Genomic DNA, 27,925 nt, shown 5'->3' on the forward strand with positions numbered 1-27,925 from the left:
CCCATCAGAGTCCTGAGACTCGCACGCCGCTATTGCGGCAGCCACCCGGCCCGATGCAGCCCTGCTGGGGCGTGTCATCCCCACCCAGGCCTGGTCAAGGACCCCAGGTCTCAGCAAATCCGCCCTGCCTGCCTCGCCTAAAACGCGCAGTGCGGCCCTTACTGCCTCCGCGTCATGGCCGGTGGCCATGTTGGGGGCCAAAACTCGGTTATTGTAGCTACCAAGGGCTTATTGGCTGCTTATGTTTTACTTCTTTTTTTTTTAATTATTATTATTTTTTTTTGTTTGTTTTTTGCACCTGTTGTGCCACCGAAAAAACTCCTTGGCACCCTCTCTGGGTTTTGTCCCCTGACTTCGGGCGGTGTCCAGCTGTCTATTCCGCCCAGACTCTATGAACAACTTGAAAGCCCCCTTTTATTTCTTTTTATTTATATATATATATATATATTTTTTTTTTTTAAAGGGCCCTTCCCTGTGGCCAGTCGTTCCTGAAATGCCTTGGGGGGTGGGGCGCCTCAGCGGCAGCGAGGCCTGTGCCTGCTGTTTTTCTCCGTGTCTCCGGGAGCTGCTGTGGGCTTTGGGGAAACCCCCCGGGGGCCTTCTGCAATCGTGCGGCTCAGCGCGGTACGAAAATGTGCAAAAAGGAGGGGGGGGGCGGCCTTCTCTAAATTCTGTGCCGTTGTCGGAGGTTAAATGCTTCCTCCCTTGTACCAATTCCTGCGGCCCGGCGGACCGTTGTGCCTGCAGCGAGGAGGAATTCCTCCCAGCCCGGCCGATGGCCTAAATGACTAACACTCCTTACCTGCAGCCTTCTAGCTAAATCGACCCTCCCACTCTAAGTCAGCGCAGTGAAGAGGCCGACCCCACCCTCCACCCCCCTTTTATTACCTACCCTAAAACCCGCCCCCACTTACCTTTTACCCAATCGGGCGCCCTGCGCGCCACTTCCTCTATCCCGAAACTGCCCGCGGAGAGACTAGACTGCGTCTCTCTCTCCGCGGGCCCCTTCAGTGTGCTTGGTGTGTCTTGCTGTTCGTGTGAGTAGCGTTTTAGCGCCCCACATTGGGGTAATAAGAACTATACAAATGCCACAATGTTTGCATTAGTCAGGTTTTATAATCGGAAGTGAGCAACAGTTGCCAGTAGACAGCACACGCAACTCTCTCCTCATCCCATCCCACCCCACCTCACCCCACCAAAAATAATCCCACAAAATACACAATGTGCCTACCAAAGGGTTCTACCCACTCTTAGGTGCTCCCTACTAGCATCATGGCCTATTCCAGAGACCCAAAAGTCCGCTTTTAAAACTGGCTGCAGTCCATGAAGGTAAGGGCGACTAAAGACAATGGTCTCTCACCTGTTTGAGCTACCTCCGTCTACGAAACTGACATTTCTCCTCTTGCACTCCCTGCTTCAATGTCCCCTGCTTAAAGTCACATTATCAGCCACGCCAATAGTTGCACTGACGAGCATTAACTCGTAGATCGCCTCTAATGCCCGGATCATAAGGGGGGGGGAAATGATGTACTAGAGGCTGTTACACGGGTCTTCGGAGTGACCAATGTCTCCCCGAACATGGTCATTTACCGCCCCGGTAGCCGAGAGCCCGCTGTTTGCCTCCAGTGACCGTCCCTGGTTTAAAATGAAACTAAAAGGCAGGGAAGCTCCTCACATCGATTTGGCTGCACTCACAACAAACAAACAAATGCACCACACAAGTTTAAAAAAAAACACCAGCTCAACTGCAGCTGAGCGACCACTTCCGGAGCGCGAGTGCTGTTTTTCCGGGCTAGCAGTCCTTTCCGAGAGGGTGGGTCTCTTTTGCGAGGCGTGATTGTTTTTTTTTAACCAATCGCAGGATTTATATGGAAACGAAATCCACACAGATCTTCATCATGTTATAGAGCCGTTCACTTGCCTTTCCGAATATGTCCCTGTTTCATTTTTACGTATATTTATGTTGGCTAAAAGTACACCGGAGCTGGGAAGTATTTCCCACGCTCGGGAAAGTCCTGCGCGCAGGGGGAAATTTGCGTGTATATAAATCCTTTGGTTTGATTGGTCGTTGCTTGACTGCGACCGTCGTCTCTGGTGTTGTGCTCTGATTGGCTAGGTGTCATGACGGAGATTGGAGGCGGGAAATGTGGAAGTGTTGTTGATGGTGGCGCAGCTTTTAGCGGCAGGTAATACATTATGTATTCTCCATGTCTCTTGCAGTATGCCCCCCGTATGAATACCTTGTATGTGGCTCTTGATAGTTGTCCTCCTTCTATCGCCAGATCCTCCCTTATAAAGATGGTGTTGTGCTGGCATTGGTATAGTGTATTTTTACTCTTTGCAAATCCCCAAGCGTTTTTGTAATATAATAACAGGGTCACTTTCATACGTATTTTCTAAAGCTTTTTATATAAAACTCCACTCTATTGTCTTCTTCAAGAAGGACTACTTATTTATCCTGTTGTGATAACGAGAGAAGCGTGGCTCCTAGTCCAAAATTGCACAAGATAAGCTCTTTCTCGATTCCCTAGACGCAGCCTGCTTAGTACCTTTTTTAGGGTAGTTGGAAAAAGTTCCTATGGTTGAGCCGCTCATAAATTGCCAGTATACAGCTCATAAAGCAAAACGTATGACATTAGAAATTTCGAGAGAACCCGGCCAGACGAATTCTCGTTAGAGGCTTCCGTATTGCATACTTCCCACATTATTCTGTTACCAAAAAGAGGTGGGATTTTTCAAGTATAGAGCATGCGAGTTTGAATAATGATGACTCCATACGACATTACCTAGATCATCCACAAGATAAGACTGTTTGGCCACAGATATAGCAAATATTGCCATGGGTGTGATGGCTGCGACAAAAGTGACTGCAATCTCTTATTGTGCCTCATGGATACACCACTGCAGATGAGGGCTGCTGGCCGCATGTAATCTAGCCGTTTAGTACTTATTATTTATTCACCAACTGTTATGTTATGCCAAGGTTCTGCATATCTGCATGATAGATGGCTGAGATAATGTGAAGGGAATATGGAACGCAGAATATTGGAGCCAGTGTTGTTTGAAAGGAGAGGGTTATAGTTAGGCAGGAATGGACCAAGCCGCATAGGGGAGTAGTAGGAATAAAGGGGTTTATTTACAAGCCCCATGCGCTCCGGTGGCACTGTGGACTCTGCCGTATTTACAAGGCGGCGTTATTCCACTTTTTGTGGCTTAACGCCACTTTGTAAATACTGTCCCTTCACACGCAGCACTTTGTGTGGAAGAGGCGTGCAATGGGTGGTGCTGTGGGCATACCCCAACAACACCCATTGCCTTCTGATGCTGCTACAGATTTACGAGATTTCGTAAATCTGAGGCAGTGCCAAAAACTAACGCTACCCCAGAGGTGGTGTTAGCATGGCGCAATGAGGAAAAATGCTTTTTTTTTTTTTTGCTCTTCTGCATTCTGCAACATGCATAGAAAGAGAAAATTGCCATTGGTGCAAGGGTGGCTGTGCGTGCTGGTGCTTGGCAGCAAATTTAGCACCAGTGCAGGGGGAAACCCAGTAGTCCGTCATATTCTTGTTAATATAGCACATCTGCGTTTCTAAAGTGGCACGGTGGGGTGTTGCCAATTTTGGTGCAGCACTACTTTATTGTAAATCTGGCCCAAAGTTTCCTTACACATGCTCTGATGTATTTGTTTAATGTGTAATGCTCCCAGGATCCACACTGTGAGAATTATGAATTATGAACCGGGGAAGACTAGCAGGGATCGTTATCTCTCTCATGCTGTGCTTTACAGTTTAGCTTGTACCCTTCAACACAACACAAACATTCTTACATTTTGACCACACACATCAAACTCCTTAGCTTCTTCCATCAAAATATTTTTTTGGAGAGGTTTGTTTTTCTCTAACTCTCTTCTGCAATACCGTCACATCAACCTCACTACTTTCTTCCTCTAAACCAAAAGTACAAGCCAATTTCGGTTTCCTTTTCCTCAGCATTTCAAATGGAGATAACCCTGTGGTACTATGTATACTTGTTCAGTAAGCACATAACATCTTGTTTCTGTTATCAGTAACATTTCTTTCATTAACTACTGCAAGTTGATTGCTCTCCTTCACAATCCTTTTAACCCTTTCTACCAGACCATTGGCCCTGGGAGTGTATACTGCAGTTTTACAATGGCAAATATTTCTGTGGTATAAATAGGTTTCCACATTCTGAGAAAAGAACTGTGGGCCACTGTCTAACACCATTTCTTCTGGATAACCTTCTCTGATGTACAATGTCTCCATAAATTGTATAATATTTTTTACTTATCACTTCCCCAAAAAATTCAGTCTCAAACCATTTAGAAAAGTAGTCTGTCATGACTACCACAAATCTATTATGATGTCTCATAATGTCAAAAGGACCCATTATATCTATAGCAACCTTCAGCCAGGGACCAGCTGGATAACTAACTGGTTAAAGGGGTTGCATATTCATTTTCAAAATGTTGTCACTATTTCCACATAGTACACATTCTGTGATCACTTTCTCTATATTGTTGTCCATGCCTGGCCACCACAACAATTCTCTCACTCTACTCTGTCTTATTCCTTCCTTTGTGGTGCCAATCTACAGTTCTTTTCCATAATGTCATAGGAGGAACAAGTTTACCACTTCTTCTCACATCTTCAAATGCACCTCATGCAGGTAGTTTCAATATGTCCTGCAAGACTCTGCTTTCCACATATGCCAATGCATACAATTTAGGAGCAGTTCTGCCACAAATTCAGAAAAGGGAAGCTTATGCCTCATCTACGTTAACAGAGACAGAACAATGTTGCTCAGTAATCAAAAGAGAGGTCTTAGTTGTTTTTTGGGACTCCAGACAACTTAGAACTTATTTAGGGGCCATGCCTTTTGTGGTCAGAACTGATAAACTGTTAATAAGTGTATTTTCGACAAAGGGTTCTGGCATAATTTCACCTAGAATTGCAAGTTGGTTGGCCAATTTGGAAGAGTTTAATTTTGTCATGCAAAATGTTCTAGGTTTGTAAAATGTGTTATTCCTGCTGTATCTAGAAGCAAAGTAGGTGTGGAGGCATGCACATTTTCTGATGATGAGTTGCAGGAGTTTGGCTGGATTGCAGATGTAGAAGGTTTTGCTGAAGAATCCATCACCTTGAAAGAATGGTTAGATGCAGCTAGGAAAGAGGCTGAGTTATTGAATTTGGTTAAGTGTATTAAGGAGGGTTGGTTGTCGAACATGATGGATATGAAAGGGTATGTACAAGTTAATAATGAATTGAGTATGGATGAGTGGGGCGTGAGAATAAGTGGTAGACATGTTTCTCCTATAATATTAAGGAAAAGAGAAATTACCTTTCCTGAGATGTATAAGGGGTTTGTGTTTAAAGCTTATTCACACATGTGTAGATTTGTTTAGTTTGAAAGTATAGAATTTGGTGCAGTTTATTTATTTTTCTATTTTATTATTGTTATTATTTCTTTTCGTTTTCTTAAAGGGTTTTGCAAATGAGGGCATATGTTATGTTTATGTTATGCCAAGGTTCTGCATATGTGTTTGATAGACGGCTAAGACAATGTTCTGTGAAGGGAATATGGATTGCAGAACATTGGAGTAAATATTGTTTGAAAAGAGAGAGTTGGAGCTGGGCAGGAATGGAGACAAGCTGCTCAGGGGAGTCGTAGGAATAAAATGTCTTTACACATACTCGGGTGCATTTGTTTGATGTGTAATGCCCACTACACCAACCATATTCACAAACTATATATTGTCTCTAGGGTTACCCGTCTCTGCCAGGTGTGTCAACCCTCTGTGATTGAAGGCCATTGGGTATGAGGGTTTCCAACTTTCTCATCGCTCTCAGACTCTTAGGGGGGACATTACAACCCTGGCGGTCGGTGTTAAACCGGCGGTAAAACCGCCAACAGGCTGGCGGTCTTACTCTGGGGAATTATGACCATGGTGGTTACCGCCATGGTCATCTTCCGGTTTTCCGTTACGCCTGCCAGGGCGGAGACGACTGCTGGGCTGGAGACCTGGGTCTCCAGCCTGGCGGCCTTCACTATACCGCCGGCGGTATTTGGACCCAGCTTACCACTGTGGATTTCCAGCGGTTTGAACCGCCATGAAATCCACGGCGGTAAGCACTATCAGTGCCAGGGAATTCCTTCTCTGGCACTGATAGGGGTCTCCCCCACCCCGACTCCCTCCCCTACACCCCCCACCACCCCTCAAAGGTGGCGGGCCTCCCTCCCCACCCCGACCCCCAACATCACGACACGCACGCAGGCACCACCTACACCCTTACACGCACACACGCCGACATACATGCCAACATCCACACACACAGTCAGACACGCAAACCCACATTCAGACATACACGCACACATCCATACAGACATACCCACAGACATACACGCACTCATTCCCATACACACAACACCCCCGCAAGCATACACGCACTCACACACCCCCTCTACATACACAGACGCACACCCCCATGCACCCACACAACATCCCCCACCCCCCTCCCCTAACGGACGATCGACTTACCTGTTCCGTCGATCCTCCGGGAGGGGACGGGAGCCATGGGGGCAGCTCCGCCGACACCACACCGGCAACAGAACACCGCCACGGCGAATCACAGGATGTGATTCGCTGGGCGGTGTTCTGTTGGCGTGGCGGTGGAGGTGGAGCAACCTCCACTTCCCCGCCTCCCGCCAGTATGGCTGTTGGCGGCTCACTGTCGGTAAAAGGACGGAGAGCTGCCAACGGTCATAATAGGCCGAGCGGAAAACCGCCACCACTGGCGGTCCTCCACACGGCGGTACCTCGGCGGTCTTCAAAAAAGACCGCCGAGGTTGTAATGACCCCCTTAATGTTCTACAGCTATGCTCACCCTCACTCACATACACTGGTTCCAGTGCTTAATTCGAGCCAGTTACTGTCGGAGGGACCCACTGGCACTCATATTTGGCAACCAGCACTTATTTTTCCTCATTAGATTTTGACTGAGAAGAAAAGAGAGAAAAACACCCAAACATAAAAGAAGTAGGAAGAAAAAGACAAAAACACAGGTACAAAGGGAGAAAGCATTGGGCGGTAATAGTAAAACAAAAGGACAGCAGGGTCTGGTAGTGGATTAAAGTTCCGGGGGGGGGGAATTGAGCACTACGCAGCCCTGGTATCCGCTCATTGATTTTTAATAGCACTGCTGGAGCAGAACTTTGGGCCTCGTCACTCATCCTTTTACAAATTAGGCACTGCCTACTTCTATTGTAATATGCTGGTGCTTTTGAGAGTAAACAGAAGGCAAAGAAAAAAGTAGTGGCTGAAAGAAAAAAAGAGAGAAAGAGTAGGCTAGGCAACAAAGGCAAACTTGTAGGCCAGGGCATTCCAACCTTTTCTGTAGCAAGGGGTACTTTTCTGTAGCAAGGGGTACTTTTGCTCAAGGAAAGTCCACGGAAGCTACTAGCAAATTTTGTCGCTAAAACAGTGACTACTTATGTAACAATGCAGTGTAAAAACCCTAAGCAGGATTACCAGCAGTGGCCACCCAGGCATTTCAGGCATGTTTACCATCAGAAATGATAGGAAAAAGTTTATCAATATTAAATGCTCCTACATGAAATCCTGAAATAATAGCTATGCAAACCAAGTCCACCATGGGTCTCTTTATATCCCATAAGTTACCCTCCTGAAAAAGTCTAGGGAGACCAGCAATAAATGTAGAACTTCAGCAGCTCAGTGGTCAGTCCACCCTTAGATTGCATATACAAAAACACTCAGACTGAGACAGTTTTTGTTGCTGCTACATATTCTTCAATATATGTGCAAATGACAGTACTACTTATTACCAAGAAAGTGCAGATGATGCGGTGCTTCAGTGAGTATATAAATGCATATGATGTATACAAAACACACAATGAATCCTCCCTGGTTTATTACATAGTTTTCTGCATGCAGTGGTGCACAGTGTGGATCACAAATGATCTAGGAACCAAGAGAGATAATTGTTCATGTTTCGACCCTGTGTGAGTAGAAGGGTGTCTTTAGGACCAAGTCGTGTGGCTCAGTATCATTAAGGAGTACATTACATTGAGTATCAAACAAGTTCAGTCCATGCAAATGCAATAGATAGGGTGTCTATATAAATTGCAACAACCTCTGATAGGCAGTATTTCAGCTTCTTAAAAGCACTTCCCCCTGTCCCTAACAGGTCAAATACCTTCCGTTAAGGTGCAGTGTCTGAGAGATTACGGAATACTGATAGATTCACCGTAACTGAATTCTAAGCTGAACCGGTCTCACTTAAATTTATTTAGCCAACAATGTCTACCAGCCATCTCACAAGCCTGCAACAAATGCCTCGTGCTGCACAAAGCATGTGTTGCAGGCTCGTGAGATGGATGGTTGACGCCATTCGTTAGCTAAATAATTTGTCTCATTCTGCGTGCTACCCCATTTTTCCAAAACTAAATACCTTAACATCCAGGATGCCAACCATATAGCAGTTTAGGCTGTTATTACTTAAGGGGGAGGCACCATTATGTCACAGACGGTTAAAATAGGCCATTCATTATCTTAGGGTGGATCTGCATTGGTTATTGCCCAGGTTACTATTGACACTCTTCTTTAATGGCCCATCGTTCACCCTTGGTGCAACTAATAGAGCAGAGCCTACAACATAGCCAGTCTCCTTGTGACTCGGCTAGCTTGAGAGTGGAGACAGACAGTTATGTGGCGGACCCGATAAACTGGCACACTCTGGGGGTCATTCTGACCCTGGCGGCCGGTGGCCGCCAGGGCCACCGACCACGGGAGCACCGCCAACAGGCTGGCGGTGCTCCCACGAGCATTCTGACCGCGGCGGTTCAGCCGCGGTCAGAAGCGGCAAGTCGGCGGGCTCCCGCCGACTTACCGCTGCTCGGGGGAATCCTTCATGGCGGCGGAGCGCGCTCCGCCGCCATGAGGATTCTGACAGCCCCTACCGCCATCCTGTTCATGGCGGGAAACCCGCCATGAACAGGATGGCGGTAGGGGGTGCCGCGGGCCCCCTGGGGGCCCCTGCCTTGCCCATGCCAATGGCATGGGCACGGCAGGTGCCCCCGTAAGAGGGCCCCGCAAAGTATTTCAGTGTCTGCCTTGCAGACACTGAAATACGCGACGGGTGCAACTGCACCCGTCGCACCCCTGCAACTACGCCGGCTCAATTCTGAGCCGGCGTCCTCGTTGCAGGGGCATTTCCTCTGGGCCGGCGGGCGCTCTTTTGGAGAGCGCCCGCCGGCCCAAAGGAAATGTCTGAATGGCCGCCGCGGTCTTTTGACCGCGGTGCGGTCATTTGGCGGCGGTACTATGGCGGACGGCCTCCGCCGTCCGCCATAGTCAGAATCACCCCCTCTGTGTTTACATGTTCTCATGAGGCCCTGCCATTTGTTTGGCTGGCTGTTACTATAAAGGTCTTAAGAGACAACCTCACAAACCTCGGACTCAAACAACTGGTCACATCACCCACCCACTCAGCAGGACACACACTAGCCGCAATCTTCACCTCGAGCAACCACATAACCTACACACACCACTGCACTCCACTGGACTGACCACCACTGCATCCTCCTCTCCTTCTCCAAACCCCCCCACACACCACCACCAACACACCACACCCTACTGCATGTGGGACAAGATCCCCACAGAACGCCCAACTTGCTCAGAACCCCCCCCCAACACCAACGACCCCAACATTGCTGCCCATAACCTCACACAATGGATCACAACCTGCACAGACTCACTTGCCCCTCTTAGAAGAAACATCACCACCTGCAACATCAAGAATGCCCCCTGGTTCACCACTGAACTCCAAGTGTGAATGCCGCAAAACAGAGAAAGCTTGGCGACAGGAACCCTCAACCACCAACTTCTCCACCCTCAAAACCACCATACGCAAATATCACCAACTCATACACACCACAAAAAGGGCATACTACAAGGAACCATAGACAGTAACCCACAACAGCAAGGAACTCTTTACCATCATCAAAGAGCTCTCCAAACCCAAAGCCAGCAACATCGACCCCACTCATACACAACACCTCTGTGACTCCCTCTCCAACCACTTCCACCTCAAAATCTTAGACATACGCAACAGCTTCACACCACAGGCACTTGCCACCGACACGATCAGCAACGTCTCACCCCCCCCCCTCAACCTACTACTCACCTGGGCCCCTACCAACAATGAAGAAACTGAAAAAACAATGAATTCCATCCACTCAGGCTCCCCCTCTGGCCCCTTCCCCCACCGCATTTTCAACAAAGCCAGCCCAACCATCGCACCCAAGCTTCGCTCCATAATCAACAGCTCTTTCGACGCCGCCACCTTCCCAGACTCCTGGAAGCACGCAGAAGTCACCGCACTCCTGAAAAAGCCCAAAGCAGACCCTGATGACCTCACCATCTACCGCCCAATTTCGCTTCTCCCCTTCCCCACCAAGGTCGCTGAAAAACTAGTGAACACCCGCCTGTCTCACTTCCTAGAGGAAAGTTACGCACTCAACGCATCCCAGTCTGGATTCCGCAAGAACCACAGCACTGAGACCGCCCTCATTGCATGTACTGATGACATCAGAACCAGAGTCGACAAGGGCGAGACCGTCGCACTCATCCTCCTGGACCTCTCCGCTGCCTTCGATACTGTCTGCCACCAAATTCTCCGCACACGCCTCCACAACGCAGGTATTCAACAAAAGGCCGTAGACTGGCTTGCCTCCTTCCTCACCGAAAAAACCCAGAAAGTCCGCCTCCCTCCCTTCCACTCCACAGCCACCAAGATCATCTGCGGTGTTCCCCAAAGGTCCTCCTTCAGCCCCACCCTTTTCAACATTTACATGGACCCGCTTGCCAACATCCTCCGACCACACGGAATCACCATCATATCCTATGCAGACGACACCCAGCTCGTCATCTCCCTCACCCGAAACCCTACCACCGCCAAAACCAACCTCCACACTGGACTCCTTGACACCGCTAAATGGATGACAGCAAGCCACCTCAAGCTAAACTCCAACAAAACCGAAATCATCATCTTCGGCCCCAACAAAACTATATGGGACGACTCCTGGTGGCCCACTACCCTAGGATCGCCACCAACGCCTGCAAACCACGCACGCAACCTCAGCATCATCCTGGACCCTTCCCTGTCCATGATCCAGCAAATCAACGCCATCACCGCCTCCTGTTTCAACACCCTCCGCATGCTGCGAAAAACCTTCAAATGGATTCCCATAGAGACCAGAAAGACCGTTACCCATGCACTCATCAGCAGCAGGCTAGACTACGGAAACGCCCTCTATTCCGGCACCACACTCAAGCGAAAACTCCAGAGGGTCCAGAACGCAGCCGCCCGCCTCATCCTGGACCTCCCACGCCATGAACACATCTCCTCACATCTCAGATCCCTTCACTGGCTTCCGATCAACAAGAGGATCACCGTCAAAATCCTCATCCGCTCACACAAATCCCTCCACAACACTGGACCTACCTAACTCAACGAAAGAGTGAACTTCCACACTCCCACTCGCCACCTCCGCTCCGCCGATCTCGCACTCGCCTCAGTCCCCTGCATCCAACGTGCCACCACCGGAGGCAGATCCTTCTTCTACCTCGCCCCCAAAAACCTGGAGTTCCCTCCCCACCAACCTCCACAAGACTCAGAACCTCCTGCTCTTCAGAAAACACCTCAAGACATGGCTTTTCGAACAGTAATCGGACTCCCTCCCTCTTCTTAACCCTCCCCCAGCGCCTTGAGACCCTTACGGGTGAGTAGCGCGCTCTATAAAGTTATTGATTGATTGAAGATGAGCAGTGCTGCCTTCTTTAGTATGCGCAGACTTTCTGAAGGAGGTACTGAGCTTAGTTTCACCTCTGAGAGTTACAGTGAGCGTGCTGGTGAGCTACCAGCAGTGCTTAATGTGAGCTGGTTGTTGCCGGTGTGTTATTTTTATGCATCAGGCAATTACTGCGAGCAAAAGATGCATATGAGAAAGACTGAGGAAGAGAAAGACAGAAAAGTGTCACAAAGGGAGAAAGCAGACAGCTGCAAGAGTGGGCTGAAGGGACAGGGAATGGCTGTAAATGGATGAAGAGGCTTGAGACGGCATGCCCATTTAACTGCAGCAGCCGCTGTGTTTCAGAGGAGAGCTTTGGGCACCGGCACATTTTTATTTACAAATTAAGCACTGTATCTTCCAAGCTACTTGTTGGGGACCCCTATTGTAGGGAGATGTCAGGAAGGAGAAGGAAGATAAAAAGAACAAAATGGAGAAAAAAGAATGACAAACGATGAAAGAGAAGAGCAGGGAAAAGGGGAGGGGGAGTGCAAGAACATGAAAGGGAAAAACAAGGGGGGGAGGGGAGTGACGGGAAGAACGAGCAAGCAGAAAAAGGGAAGGGTGAGAGTAAGTCATAGGATTTGGTTAGAGAAAGAAGAGGGATCTACAGACAGGCAAAAGTGGAAAAGGAAGTGGGAGATGAATGGCATAGCAATGGAGCCTGGAAAGCTAGTAAAAGGTTGCAGCAGGGAGGGCGAGAAAAGGTGTGGATGATGAGAACAGTGATAGAAGAATGGAGCAATCAGAGGAAATAGTCAAGGTGGAGCGACATGCTATGAGGGGACGAAGGAAAGAGGAACATGATCATCAGAGAGAGAGAGAGTGAGAGAGTGAAGAGCGAGATGTTTAGAAGAGGTGGACCAGCAGTGAAAGCGAAAAGGAGAGAAAGGAAGTCCAAAAAAAGAGTGCATGAAACAGAGCGAGCTTATGGTAAAAGAACAAAGTAGGTGTGACAGCACTGATATATAAATATTGCTCTACCAAAGGACAAGATACAGAGTAGCTAATTTGTGGCACAGAATATATTAAATTAGTTTGGACTGGAAAATGGGGGTGGTCACAACCATTACACAACTGGCCCAAGTTCTGCCAACTTTATTTTTTCCCATCTGATAATTGAGTATTCACATCTTTGAAGTATTAGTAAATATGTACACACAATGTTTCCAGGGCAGGAGATAGTGGGCAGAGCACGGTTGTACGGCGGAACAATGCAGGCATTTACCACGCCTGCCTTAATAACGCATCCCGAACCACAAATGCGTTTCTACAATGCATTCTTTTACCACGCATCACATTACAACGACTTGCCTTGGGAAAAGGGCTAGAGATTGGAATAGTGTAATTTACTATTCCAACTCCAGTCTGCGCCATAGTAGGGAAAGTGTTTGACTTAAAGTCCAACCTCAGTCCAACAATGCTTTCCCTAAGGCAAGTTGTTGTAATGACTTGCGTGGTTAAGGAATGCACTGTCAAGACTCATTCATGGTTCAGGCCTTGTTGTAAATTCACAATGTAGTTCGAGCCGCATTGTGAAGGCTGTTTCCTGCAGAGCACTCCTCAGCTCTGCACTGAGAATCATTGATTTTACTGATAGGACACCCCAATGACCTCAATATCCTACCTAGAGAGGTTAGAAGTGTTTTGATGATCTTACGTGCTGCAGAGGCAGCTCTTTCGCTTCACCTTGATGGAAAGCGCCTTGTTGCTTGCAGTGCAGATTTAGCAAAAGTAAAGTCTGCATTCCCATCTCTACTGTTTCTTGTACAATTCTACTTTCACCACTTTTCTTATAAAGTTGGTACATTGGGATCTGTGCAGTGCAGATAAAGAACCAACAGGCTGATTGGCTCCTGCTCACTCTTTCACTAGGCTCACTTTATGAAAAAAGGTTGTTTAAACCCTACCTGTGCTGAATCTTGTTTTTCATTTTTTTTAAAACTGGTAGCGCAGGAATTGCCAAGCCCACCGTGGCCTCGTAAAAATCACTATGATGGCAGAACAAAAATCAGTAGGTGGTAGTGTTGTTAAAAAAGCAGTAGCCTACCAGTTAAATTAGCAGAGTTGACAAGTATCATATTGTAACCAGGGATTTTTAAATAAGCTACTTGTCCAATGGGCAAAATATAAAGTAAATCTACTAGTCCTGCAAAAAAAAGTCTTTTCCCCCAGTCTCTACATCAGTTACAAGGGCTGGCACAGAAACATAATAAGAATTTGTTTAAATAAAACTGACCATTAACTATAGCAATGCTTAAAAAATGTTTAAAGCAAAACATGATTTTATTACTGAGAAAAGTGATATTATCCTTGTTCACCTATAACATACTGAAACATAATAGTAAATGCTCCCCCCAAGTGGCTCACTCTGCACACCACACCACTGCCATGCGGACTTTGGCCTCTGCCACCCACACACTGCCACCCAGACATTCTCATATGGCGTTGTAGTCCATGTGCTGCATGCTGTATCACCATCGCACATCCTTCGCCATGAAATGAAAGCTCATTCTCCACACAATCAGACCTTGCTCTCACTTCCCTCGGTGTCTCTTCCCACAGCAGACAAGCAAGCGTATGCGCTTTTGGGCCGTGTGGCACAGCCTGGAGCAGCGTAAGCTGACCCGGAGGAGCACTGAAGCCTTGGTACCATCATACAGCACCACAGAGCATACACCGGGACGGAGCTGACGGCTTCAGCAGACAGCTGCAATTTCTTCTAAAAGTCCAGCTGTTTACCTATGGATTAATAAAACTTGCCTTCCTTTCATCGAAAACCCGATATTGTACAGATCAGTCATGGAGGAAGTACTGTGCACATGGAACTCAATTTACTGATCAGCTGTATAACAGACTAGTGGGCACCGAACTTGGTTCTCCAGTGCTTATCTTGACATCAGAGGTACGGAATCTACATGCGAGTTTACCATTGGTGCATCTGACGTGTGTCTGAGCCACCAAACGCCCGGAGCTGCGGTTGCAACTGGGAGCCGGAGTCAGAGTCTGGGTTTGAGGAGGCCCGTGGGGGTGGTAAGGAGAGCAGCTAGTGAGAGTGAGGGGCTGCACCGCTCAGCGGACCAGACAGGCGTCTTCCTGTTCTGGCCGCCAACCTCCCCCCCTCTCCCCTCTACTACCTACTAATTGCCCATCTCTGGCTTCCTGGACCTGGACCCACCTGTTCGAGGAGCCTTGGGCCCGGAGGGGGTCAGGCCAGGGCCCACTGGGTCCATCCTGCTCTCCCTTCGCGACGAGGCGGCCATACGGGGAATCTCTGGGACAGCATCAATCTCCCCAGAACTGCAGGACCGGTCCTCTGGGAGGAAGCCGCTAAGGAGTCATACAGGAGTTACAACGGAGCAACAGAAGTGCAACACAGGAGCACCAGAGGGGCATCGCAAGAGACGGCAAGAGACTGCAACCCCTGGCAGGTGTCTGAGATCTTACAAGTTGCCTCAAGCTGGGCAGTACGTGAACTCCACCGTTGGTCGTAGGCGTCCAGTTCCGACTGAAGCAGCTGGCACCACGCCAGTGCGGCTTGTCCGGACCGTGTTGCCTGTGCCCCTTTGTCTCCTGCCTCCCAATTCAATCGGGACTCTGCCTTCCATGCACTCTACTCTAGTCTGCTGGTTCAATTGGTGTGCTGATCTCTCAACTGAGCGCCGCAAAGCGCCTCTCAAGTTTTATCCACTTACTCTGGGTGTCACTCTCCTCCTTGGGATCCGGACCCTGCTGCATTATGAGGTCCAGTGAAATAAGGAAGGAGCACCCAAACCCTCAAAAGCGCAAGAAATGCCGCCGTGATGTCGCTGTAGGCAGTGCCTCATCGCCTTTACCATCAGCCTCTGTAATTTCAGCGGCACCCTTCTCAACGGCTGCCGATCTGCCTTGTTCTGATACATTGAAGTCTCAACTTGCTGCTGGTCTTATGCCATATCCACGCCCCTTGAAGCCTTGTAAGTCATCTCTATTGTCACATTTTAAGAAAAAACCTCACTTGGAACTCTCGACAAATGGTGGGGAGATTGTCAGAACCAGGCCAGAGTGCTCTCATGAAGCCTGCAGTCACCGATCCTTCATCTATTGTTAGGGCCACCTCACAACAGTGGCACAGGTTTACTGTCCAGCTTCTCCTGCTTCACCTGTTTCCCCCCAGTAAGCTTCTCAGAATGAAGCGAGCCATTCGCCACCTCTTGAGGATCAGTGGGCTGTACCCTCGCCAAAACTCAAACTCTCTCCGATTACCATCTCCAGTGACCTTTCCTTAATTGAAGGGGTGGGTGTGCCTCCTTCAGCTGCCTCTCCAGCTCCTCATCGGTTGGCTGGGCCGGTTGGGCTGTCTGCAGGCTGCCATGATCCCCTGCAGGAACACGGCTCCTTCCTGCCATCCAGTCCCCCGGCAGCCCAATGGATCCGGACTTCAATGGGTAGCATCCATCCAATGTTACCATTAAAGTCTTCTAGTGGGGCCGCCCCCAGCTCTCAAACCATGTTCATCAAAGGCGAGCTTAACGACCAATCACTCCTTGACCTCTCCTGTCTTCAATCTGATCCTCTGAGCGGCACCAGCAAGGACCCTAACTCTGTGCCCCCTCTTACGCTCATGGAAACCAGCTCGGCCTGGCCTCAGATCCTGCAAACTCTTCAATCGGCTCTAAACTACCAGTCTGATAAACTGAATGTCCAAGTTGATCTGCTGAACACATTGGCTTCTTATGTAGCTGGCATCGATCAAAAAATTGAGAATCTCAACCAGCTTATTACTAGAGCACAGACAAGCTCCAACTATGTACACCGGTCATGTTGCTGTTCTCCAATCATCGAACGTTTGTCATCCTTGCCTACCATTTTAAGTTCAGTTGTATGCGAAATCAAGAGGCTATCTTCAGCGCCTGTGTCCTCAGTTCCCTCGTTGAATCTGAGCGCCCTTTTTGATTCGGTTCGTGTGTCCTCCCAGCCAGAAACTTTGGACAAACTCTGTCCAATCAAGAGTGTAACTTCAATCAATCTTTCTTGGCCAGCTGCTGCCGGAGCTCCGGAGTTGGTCATTGAGGCCTTGGATGCCTCCACGTCTTCCCCTTCTCTCGAGCTTGAGCCCGTGGTGCCTGCCTCTTCTCATCTTCCCAGCACCCCTGCACAACCTGCCTTAGTTCTACCAATGTCCTCAGGAGTCAACTCTGTGGCTCCCCCTTCGTTGAGCAAGAGGGGAAAAAAAAGACTCCGCTAACAACGGAACGGTAGGCGGAGCCAACCTCTTCAAGGATCTTTGACAAACGTCCAACTATCGTCCCGTCCCGAAGTGCTGCTGCCCTTGCAGCCCCAAAGTGCTCCTAGGGTGACTTCACTTCCCAACCCTCTCCAGCTTGTGCCAGTCATTGTCCCCTCGGCGGGGAGAACTGGGCAGGAAACTGATTCCTTCTTTAAGGACTACTTGGTTTTGGATGAGAAATGCATCTCCGGCACTGTGTTGGGTTCGGCAGCCCCTTATTGGGGTGGTGGAGGACCTGCTCGTCCAATCACCACACTGTTTGTATCCAAAACTGTCCATGGGAATACGATTGGTGATGTTCTGGCCCTCGGTTCCCCCAATTCCTCTAAATTGGCATCTGCTAACAAAAGCAGTTCTCCTGCAATCTTGCCTCCAAGCCTGCGGACCGTTTCAGTTGACAATCCGGTCCCAGGGATCCTGCAATCTTGCCTCCAAGCCTGCGGACCGTTTCCGTTGAAAATCTGGTCCCGGGGGGTCCTGCAGGACTACCGATGGCAGAGGAACTGCCACAGCCTCCAGTTACCTCGGATCTTAACTACATTGGTTCTAAGGAAATTGTTTCCATCAAATTCTTGGATTCCAGGGGGCCCTATCCAAGAGACTCTTCCTTGGTTACACCAACTTCTGCCACAATAGCTCAGTCTATTCTCTCCAGGATAGATTTATTTTGCTCATGTGGTATTACAATAACTCCCTTTAAGGAGCCTGGCTACCCTGTGTTCCTATCAGAATCTCCATGTTTGATGGCTTCCACAGTTCTGAAACCATTCTCAATGTTGAAAAGTGCCCTCGGTGGCTCCTCCTCTTTTAATGGTATTTCCCACACTGGCTCTGGTTTTTCTGTTTTATAAAAATCGGGGTCAGCTGCCATCCACTGTCTTGCACGGTCATCCCCATTGACCATCACGTGTGGGCGGTTCCGTTCCAACACCTGAATATCTGTCCCTATGCTCATGGAACATCAATGGGGTTGTGCATAAGTTTGCTTCGGCCGACCTTTTAACATTCTTTAACAGTCATGATATAATTACCCTCCAGGAAACCTGGGCTGAGCACAGTTGTCCACTGCCAGGGTACCTAGAAATATAAAAATCTGCCCATAAAACGAGCAAGAATGGCCGTGCCAAGGGTGGTTTGGCCATTTATGTGACCGTCAAATTAGATGGGAGTATACTACCTCTGGTCTGGGAGGATAACTGGATCCAGGGGATTGTCATAAGGAATGGGACTGTGCAGGAGACCCTCATAATAACCAATGTTTACATTGCCCCCGGAACTAAGGAAAAAAGGGTCAGGCTGTCTCGACTGACACAGATTGTAGCCAATTTAGTTGGGGTTTACCCACGTGCTAGCTATCTTTATAACTGGTGATTTCAACACAAACCTGTTTCAGGATACAATGAAGGCTCTTGAGGGTCCAGATTGTGGTCACCACCAGCTAATTCCCGAACAATTAAGGCCCCAGGGTTGTCTGCACTGCCCGGTGGGAGAATACTTAGTAATGCATTTTAACAGTATGGGTTTCAAAGTTTTGAATGGTCGCATATGTGATGGTGCCCTCCCACGGTTGACAAGAGCCGATTGTCGATCTCACTCCTATTTAGATTACACCATCTGTAATATTGAATTGTTTCCCCTCATTGAAAGGTTTCTGATTTCCCCTCGGAGTGAGAGCGACCATTGTCCTCAAATTGTATCTATTAAATCAAGATTTTCTGCTCATGATGTCATGCGGACAGTGGGTGGTGGCGCTTGTTTAGAATCACTAAAGCGCATTAAATGGAATGCTTCTATTAGAGGTGCTGTACTTATTGAATGTATTAACTTTTTTAATTCTGAGGGATTGGGTTGTGTGTCCCCAATTAAGTCGTGGGTCAAACTTTCTTGCCTTTTTATGGTAAAAATTCCATCAATCCGCGCACAATTGTGCCCCATCCCGGTCTTTTGTTGTCTCCAGGGGAACCAAGAGCTTAAAGAAAGCACGGAATAGCCTAGCAAGGGCAATCAGGAAAAGCCCCGATTCTGAGTGTCTATTCATTGAATATAAACAACTGAGGAAAGATTATAGGAAGGCTGTTTATGACGACTATCAGACCTATCTCAGCCAGTTTTGGTTTAAACTTTTAAGTGCAAGTAGAGATTCAAACTCCATGAAATTTTGGTCCATTATCAATAATCTAAATAGTAACGAAAGGGGCTTGGGTGTTGTTGACCTTTCAGAAGGAGCGTGGGCGGCCTTCTTGACCACCCATTTTTTGGATAGTGAGCAGGATGGCGAACCGTTGGATGAGGGGGCCCATAGATCTTTCGTAGTCTCATTTAAAATGTGTCCCCCATTTACAGGGTCTCCAATCTCCCCGCAGGGCGCAAGGAAGTCTTTCCAATTACGCCTCCCCAACATCATCTTGAGGGCTAAGCAATTTGGAGCCCGCAGTCCCAATGGTCTTCCACAGGTATTATTCAAGCAGGATCCCCTCCTCTGGGCCAACCATTTTGCACATTTTTTTGAACACTGCCTTTTAACTTCAACCATACCTGAGTCTTGGCGTGGTTCCATTCTTCATCCTCTATATAAAAATGGCTCAAGATCAGATCCTGCCAATTTTAAAATGATAGCCCTGCTGGACAATGAGGCTAAGTTCTATGCCAGCCTTTTGTTGCAGGATCTCCGTGCTTGGGCTGAATCCAAGTCACTAATTCCTATAGTCCAAACGGGGTTCTCTGCTGGTTCAGGCACTTCAACTAATTTATTAGCACTCTCTATCTTGATTGATAGGGCGATCTCATCAGGCCTGATGCTGAATTGCTGCTTTGTTTACTTCAAGGCAGCATTCGATCGGATCCCCCTGAGTGCCCTATGGGCCAAATTACAAAGCTGGGGCATTCCCCCAGTTCTTTTGGGTGCCATTATAGAACTCCATACTAACACCTGGGTCCAGATTAAGCTTGGTGATGGGCGCTCCTTATCTAGGAACATTCCCACCACTGGTGGTGTGAAACAGGGTTGTGTATTGGCTCCTTTTCTTTTTAATCTGTTCATTGCAGATATGTCAACACCTCTTGACACCATCAACTCTCATCCCACCCCCAAGATTGGTGGCTTCAGGCTTAGTCACCTGCTTTATGCCGATTACCTTGTTTTGTTTAGCTGCACTAAGATCGGCCTTCAACGGTTGCTCAACCAACTTGCGACGTATACTTCCGCCAATCAGTTAGAAGTTAACTTGTCTAAAACAAAAGTGGTCCCCTTTGGGAGGAAAAAACATTCGGGCTTTAGCTGGTACTATAAAAACCTTAAACTTGTTTCCGACCAGTCCTACAAATATCTAGGGGTACATTTTGACTCCAGGGGCATTTTTGTTAAACATAAGAAGGAAATGGAACTTAAAGCTGTGGCCTTTTCCAAATTAGCTAAGGTTTTAAAGGGGCCGACCCTTCTGCTTTTAATGGATGTTATGAGAGCACAAATCACTCCTTCGTTGGCCTATGGTCAAGAAATTCTGTTGGGCAAAGGCTCTTGCCTAATAAATAGGTTGGTTAATAAAATCTACTAGAGAGTCTTTCATGTTTCACACCTGGCCTTACCCGCGCAGGTACGGCTGGAATTTGGGCGTCCGGATTCGGTGGCAGTTGACGCTGGTGCATTTTTGAAGTTGTGTTATAAAATGCGTCAGGCCTCGGACGGCCACTTGGAGGCAGTCCCGTGGCAAGCAATTAGCGGGCCAAAATCGAAGTGCACCTATTCGCAATTTTTGGTTGAATGCAAACGGCGATTGGTTGCTGGCGATCTTTGGGAAAATACCCCCTCTATTCCTTGTTTAAATCAGAGATTAAAAGGCTTATCCAGTTAAAACAAACTGATCTACAATTTACCATCTTGACTTTCCTGATGGGTGGCCTTTATCAAACAGACTGCTTTGATTCAGAACCTGGTATTGGGCCTGTTGGAAATGGCCTTTCTGCAGGGTCACCCCCAAACGTTTTTCCTTCCTCCTTCTCTTTTTCTGATCTTATTTCTGCTGGCTTTAGGACTCTGCGCACTTTACCACTGCTAATCAGTGCTAAAGTGCATATGCTCTCTCCTTAAAACATGGTGACATTGGCTCATACCAAGTTGGCTTATTTAATTTACTTGTAAGTCCCTAGTGCACTATATGTGCCCATGGCCTGTAAATTAAATGCTACTAGTGGGCTGCTGCACTGGTTGTGCCACCTACAGAAGTAGCCCCCTAACCCTGTCTCAGGTCTGCCATTGCAGGGCCTGTGTGTGTAGTTTTACTGCCACTTTGACTCAGCAGTTAAAAGTAATTGCCAAGCCTTAAACTCCCCTTTTTTCTACATATGTCACCCCTAAGGTAGGCCCTATGTAGCCCATAGGGCAGGGTGCTATGTAGATAAAGGGCAGGACATGAACATGTGTGTTCCATATGTCCTGGTAGTGTAAAACTCCTAAATTTGTTTTACACTACTGTGAGGCCTGCTCCTTTCATAGGCTAGCATTAGGGCTACCCTCATACACTGTTTGAGTGGTAGATTCTGACCTGAAAGGAGTAGCCAGGTCATATTTAGTATAGCCAGAATGGTAATAGAAAATCATGCTTATTGGTGAAGTTTGATTTAATATTGCTATTCTAGAAATGCCACTTTTAGAAAGTGGGCATTTCTCTACACTTACATCCTTCTGTGCCTTACAATCCACATCCGGCTAGGTTTAGTTGACAGCTCCCTTGTGTATTCACTCAGACAACCCCAAACACAGGATGGTCAGTCACATTTGCACACATCTGCATATTAAATGGGTCTTCCTGGGCTGGGAGTGTGGAGGGCCTGGCACTTACATGTCAAAGGACAGTAGCTTGCCCTCACACAAAGGACTGCCACACCTACTACTGGGACCCTGGCAGACAGGACGGAACTGAAAGGGGATCTTGTGCACTTCTAAGCCACTCTTTGAAGTCTCCCCCACTTCAAAGGCACATTTGGGTATTTAAGCAGGTTCTCTGACCCTCCCAACTCAGACAACTCTGGACAAGATACCACTGGAGATGAATCCTTGAACCAGAACCTGCAACCTGCCAAGAAGAACTGCCTGGCTGTCCTAAGGACTCACCTGACTGCTTTTCTGCAAAGGACGTCTGCCCTGCTGTTGCCCTGCTACCTCGCTGTCTTCTGGCTGTGCTGAAAAGTACTCTCCAAGGGCTTGGATAGAGCTTGTCTCCTGTTCCCTGAAGTCTCAGGACCAAAAAGACTTCATTCCTGCAAAAGAAATCCTTCTGTGGTGAAAATCGACGCACAGCCTGCAAGAAACGACGCACAGCCTGCATCGTGGTGAGAAAATCACTGCAGGCCGAACTGGATCGACGCAGCCTGACTCCTGAAGAGGAGAATGACACAGCACCAACATTGCGACTGGAAATTCGACGCACGGCCCACTGGATTGACGCAAACCCGGAACGATGCAGCCCGACTTCCTGAGAGGAATCGACGCAGCGCTATCCATACGGCAGAAAATTCCACGCATCGGCCACCAGATCAACGCAGCCCCTGTGACTTTGTCCTGCACGCCCAGGATTTCAATGCATCGTCCCCGGGGCGTCTGAAAACCCAGCAACCCAAAGAGGATCCTAGTCTACGTGCAGGAAATGGACACAAAGCCTGCCTTGCGGAAACACTCAATGATGCATCATCTGTGTGTGCTGGAAAAATCTACGCACACCTCCCCGTTTTCCACACAACTCCTCCTCTGCAGTCCCTTGTGGAGAATTTGAACGCATACCAGGTACTTTTGTGCTTGCAAGAGACACTTGTTGCTCCTTAAAGACTAAAGACACTTTATATCATTTTTACAGTGATATCTCAACGTATACTTATTGAATCTTGATTGTTTTGACATGCATCTTACCAGATAAATATTACATATTTTTCTAAACACCCTGGTGTATTTTTGTGGTGTTCTACTGTGTTATTGCATGATTTATTGCACAAATACTTTACGCATTGCCTTGACACACTGTTGACCCACACAGATCATTCACATATGCATAATCTGTAGACACACACATACAGTGCAGACATACACTATGCACATTTTGAGTAGCAAACATACCTCCAGTAGGCCTACACTCCAGAAAATAAACCTCCCTCCCAAATAGTAGAAGCTGCTGCCTGCAATAGGGAATGAGGAAGGGTTCCACAAAGTGCTGTTATGAGGAGGGACTGATCTGCCTGAATGTGGATGAAAAGTATGGGAACAAGAGGATGGATTACACAGATTTCCTCCCTGGCAGGTGAGGACTGCCCATCAATCCAGCAAACACCAGAGGGGCTAGGCTACACTAAAGCTTTAGAGGCCCATCATCTGTTAATCAGCGGTTCGTGCCTTGTTGGTAGAGAGTTGCTGTACTTTGTGTTCACATTCCTCCTCATCTTCATCTCTAAAGGTAAAAATATGCTTCAAGAGCAGTACTGAGCAGTAAACGTCTACTCTTCCTTCCTATATATCATGTAAACAAATACAGCCCCCTCACGGATACCTTTGCAGGGTGTGCACCCTGAATATCAACCCGAGAATAGCGATAGGACACAATATAGATGACATAATTGTAAAAAAAAAAAAAGTTCATGGGTAAGTCTAGATTTCTGTACCTAATTCCGCATATATGTACTTGTGCGGTACATACATATTTAAGGTATGCAGATGTGGATTTAGGAAAAGTAAATCTATACATCAAAATATGTACTTACCTTTCAATATTTTGGTCCTCGATAGTCGTGTACCATGATATTATGGCAGGGATTGATATTTAGCAGTAATCCTTCTGTAAATCTTTTTTTCCACGAGTTTAGCATTGTGGGGAACATCTCCCCCTGCCCACACAAGGCATTAGAGTCTACCATGGCCAATTCCTGATGCTGTTCTAAACAGAAGCAGTTAATGATCATTCACATTGAGAAATTGCAAGTCTTCCTGATAGGTTTAAACTCACAAGCCGTAACATAGTGCGAAAAGGGTGGGGTTGGGGGAGGAGTCATACAAGCATTATGTAGAGCTAACGTACACTGACTTACTCTGAGGCCCTCATTCTGACCCTGGCGGTTTCCGGCAGAGGGCCGCAGAAGCACCGCCAACAGGCTGGCGGTGCTTCATGGGCCATTGTCAGAAAAGGGTGGTTTACCCCTGGCCCAAGGAATCCTCCATGGCGGCGCTGCGTGCAACACCGCCATGGGGATTCCGACCCCCTTCCCCCCTTCCCGCCATCCTGGTCCTGGCGGTAAAAACCCCCAGGAACAGGATGGCAGGAACGGGTGTCGTGGGGCCCCTGGGTGCCCCTGCACTGCCCATGCCACTGGCATGGGCAGTGCAGGGGCCCCATAATGATTTTCAGTGTCTGCCTAGCAGACACTGAAAATCGCGACGGGTGCCACTGCACCCGTCGCACCCCAGCAACTCCGCCGGCTCCATTCGGAGCCGGGTTCATCGTTGCTGGGTCTTTCCCGCTGGGCCGGCGGGCGGCCTTTTGGCGGTCGCCCGCCGGCCCAGCAGGAAAGCCAGAATGGCCGCCGCGGTCTTTTGACCGCGGTGCGGTCATTCGGCGGTAACCGCATGAATGACCGTCTGAATGTCTGCATTACAGTGCCTACCTTAGGAATAACTGGAATATAGGCACTGGCCTGCAAGAAATCAGCATTTTACCAAAAAGATGCAGAAGAAGCCACACATTTTCCAGTCTGAGGGGCCACCTTACAAGCGTATCTTAAGAAAACTACCACATAGGGAGCTTGCAGAAGGAGAAAGGTAACAAGGGAGTTGTGACAGAGATGTCCATGAAGACAGGTCAGGATCCATGCCAGACTTTCAGGATAATCACAGACTATGCAAATAAGTTATATTGAATTTACCTGCATGTATATTTAATTTATGTCATGATTATAAAATTCTGGCACAATTTTGGCAATCCGTCTGGAACTATGTTGGTCACCCTCATTAGCTGGGCTGTTTAAAACTCTGTATTCTTTATTACAGCAGTGTTCTACAAACTGTCATACCTGCCTAGCGCAGAGTACTTGGAGTTGATCACCATAATTGCAGCCTCTGGTCGTTTAACTGCCGTTACAGTTCAGATCTTATAATTTATTTCTTTTAATCCATGTGATATTTATCTATCGCGGCTCTTGGTATGGAGTGGAGCTTAGCTCAAGCAGAAATAGCCAGAATCCCCTTTATGACATCCTCCATGCTGTTGTGAGGTGTTGGCCAAAGCAGAGGTCTTCACAGTACTGCTCCGCACTGACAGCCTTGGGACATGCACAGACCAGAGTGCAGGAACAAAGAGGGCTTACAACATGGGGAAATGCCTGATATTTTCTAGTATTTTCGAGCACAAATCAGGGCAGTATAGACAGAGGCCATGTTTGCTCGTAACATAGCACTAGCTGTGTTTCAATATAGTTTGGGCAAATACTGTTTTGGAGACCAACGCACTATCAACTGTCAGTGTTGATGCATTTAATAACATGCGTTGCTTGAAAGCCCCAGCTAACTCAGACAGCCAAAGCGAAGATTTTTTAAAAACATTTTTGAATGCTGTGTGACATGGGGACCTATGGAAGAGTGACATAATACAGCTTACATGAGTTTGAAGAGTTGCATCACCATGGCAGACCAGCAAAAAGCACAGTTTTTTAAAATTATTTGTTTACACACACACACACACCTACAGTAGATTCCTACTGTGCTGTCCGATCAGAGCATCAACTTGATTTAAATTGACCTACATTAAAAGCCTCCGCATCTTGCCAGTTTATGGCCCTCCAGTTTGAGCGTTGGCGTTATCAGCTCTTTAAAAGTAAGCAAAAAGTGCCTGCAAATGAGTTCTGGTGGTATTTTCTGTCTTGCAGCGGTTCCCTTGTATAAACACGCAGCCCCTTTTAAACACTTCAGCACTGTAAATAATCGTAAACAAGGCCAGGATCCTAATTTAATTAATTACTTCTGGGACGGAGCCGGAGTTCAACAGATGAAAGGACCAGTGATTTGGGCCTATAAGATGGTAAATAAAAGCCCTTTTGTGGTCTGCTACCTTTATCAGTATCATAGATGCGATTGCAAGCAGAAGGGGCAGCACGACAGGCGTGACTGGAAAGGTATCCCGACTGCCTGAGAGCAGTAAAGGTGCACAGCTCGGCCCCTTTACTGTGATTTAATGTCTGGTTGTCCGTCGGACAAAAAAAGACAATACATTTTCTTGCCCTGAACAGATGTCAACTTGTGTCGGACGATATAAATAGCCCACCCCTGTTGTAACCCCTCCTCTACCCTGTAATGAGCTTGTAACATGAAGCCCTAATAGCAGTTCCCCTATTGCGAAAACCTTCAAGCCAAGGTGCTAAATCGGATCCATTTTATAGCCTGCATATGAAATCCCTACAGGAAAATCAAAGCAACGTGCCCCATTGAATTACTCCTTCTTCAGAACCCTTGAGCTTTAATCCCCAAGAGACCTAGTAGGAACCGTTTTACAGGCCCTATAAATATTTGAGCATATTTTGGTGTTATCCATGTTGCATAATGTATAGGCTGTTCTGTTGACTTTCATGCCATAGACCATTAGGAAGGAGTACACATTAGGTAAGTTAACAGCATGTAGATTGAGGCAGCCTTAACTGTGACTGTTGTTGGGTGTAGCACCACTAGTGGAAACTAGTACACTTGTTTAAATAATTGAGGCATGAGGCAGAAAGTGAAACGAAGCTTCACAGCTTGTGACTTGGCGTGAAGACTCCATTGATTGCAGGATACTTTATGTGTAAGGGTGTCTTAGTGATTTTTCCTGTACTTATTGATTATGCCTCATTGTAAGAGTCTGGGCATTCAGAGAGGTGATCTTTCTGGGTGCGCTTATTTTTTTTCTTGTTGCCAGCTTAAAGCGTTGTTAGCAAACCCTGGAGAAAACTGACTACAGGAGAAGTGCCTCAAGACTCCCTCATACTCCAGCATTCTGCCACAGGACACTTGTGTCCATGTGATGGAAGGAGCAGACATCAGCACCTCTCTGCTATTCTGCTTGGTGACCCATCCGTATTGTGTTTGGCTAGTCTTATACTGCCTTCATATTGCACCCAACTTACATCATTGGAAACCTGAACTTCCACAAGAAGCTTGACCATTAGCCTACAAATAGGTATTTGGGCAGTCAGACTAGTTTTGACCAAGTCACAAACGTGCACCCAAAAGAGATAGTTGTGTTTATGCAAGTACTGCACCCTTGACACGTGATCAGACAATGCATTGGCTTCCTAAGTCATGTTGTGTAAATACAAATGAACACCACTCGGTGTCAGTGCAGCAGAAAGAAAAAATAATCCTTGGTTGTGGAGAAGTAGTAGTACAATATTGGTTTTCAAGGCATTTTTATCCATATTTCGCAGATTTGAAAAGAATGCATAAGTTGCATTTACAATTAGAAACCTAAACTGTCATAGACGTAAAACAACATCACTATAAAGTACCAAGCTCTGTACTAGTTACATTATTGGGTAACGCTTTGGCACCACTTTCTAATTTTAACCTTTCTCACCCACAGTCAAGTACAAGATTTATTTTACTTACTCCTCTCTTAAACTCTATCTTTCTTATATTGGAATAGAGAGCAGCTGTCACATAACCTTGTTTTGATAAGAGTGCTCTCCAATTCCACTACTGTAGTTATGGCGGACCAATTATATGTGAATTCAGCCAGCAGTGGTTCCCAAACTGGGAGCCATGGC

General features: G+C 47.4%; 1 protein-coding gene across 4 annotated transcripts in view; it reads left to right on the plus strand.

Annotated features, from left to right (window-relative positions):
* Window positions 1–2,082: 2,082 nt before the first annotated feature.
* Window positions 2,083–27,925, plus strand: part of BRIP1 (BRCA1 interacting DNA helicase 1) — a 967,251-nt gene continuing 941,408 nt past the window's right edge. For 3 of the 4 annotated variants that reach the window (XR_011201660.1, XM_069226443.1, XM_069226446.1), the window contains exon 1: window positions 2,083–2,186. The gene's annotated coding sequence lies outside the window, so the exon portion shown is untranslated. The remainder of the gene's footprint in view (window positions 2,187–27,925) is intronic. The other variant, XM_069226444.1, reaches the window with a different exon arrangement.

The sequence above is a fragment of the Pleurodeles waltl genome, chromosome 3_1 (assembly GCF_031143425.1).
Source record: "Pleurodeles waltl isolate 20211129_DDA chromosome 3_1, aPleWal1.hap1.20221129, whole genome shotgun sequence".
In the NCBI taxonomy this organism is placed as follows: domain Eukaryota; kingdom Metazoa; phylum Chordata; class Amphibia; order Caudata; family Salamandridae; genus Pleurodeles; species Pleurodeles waltl.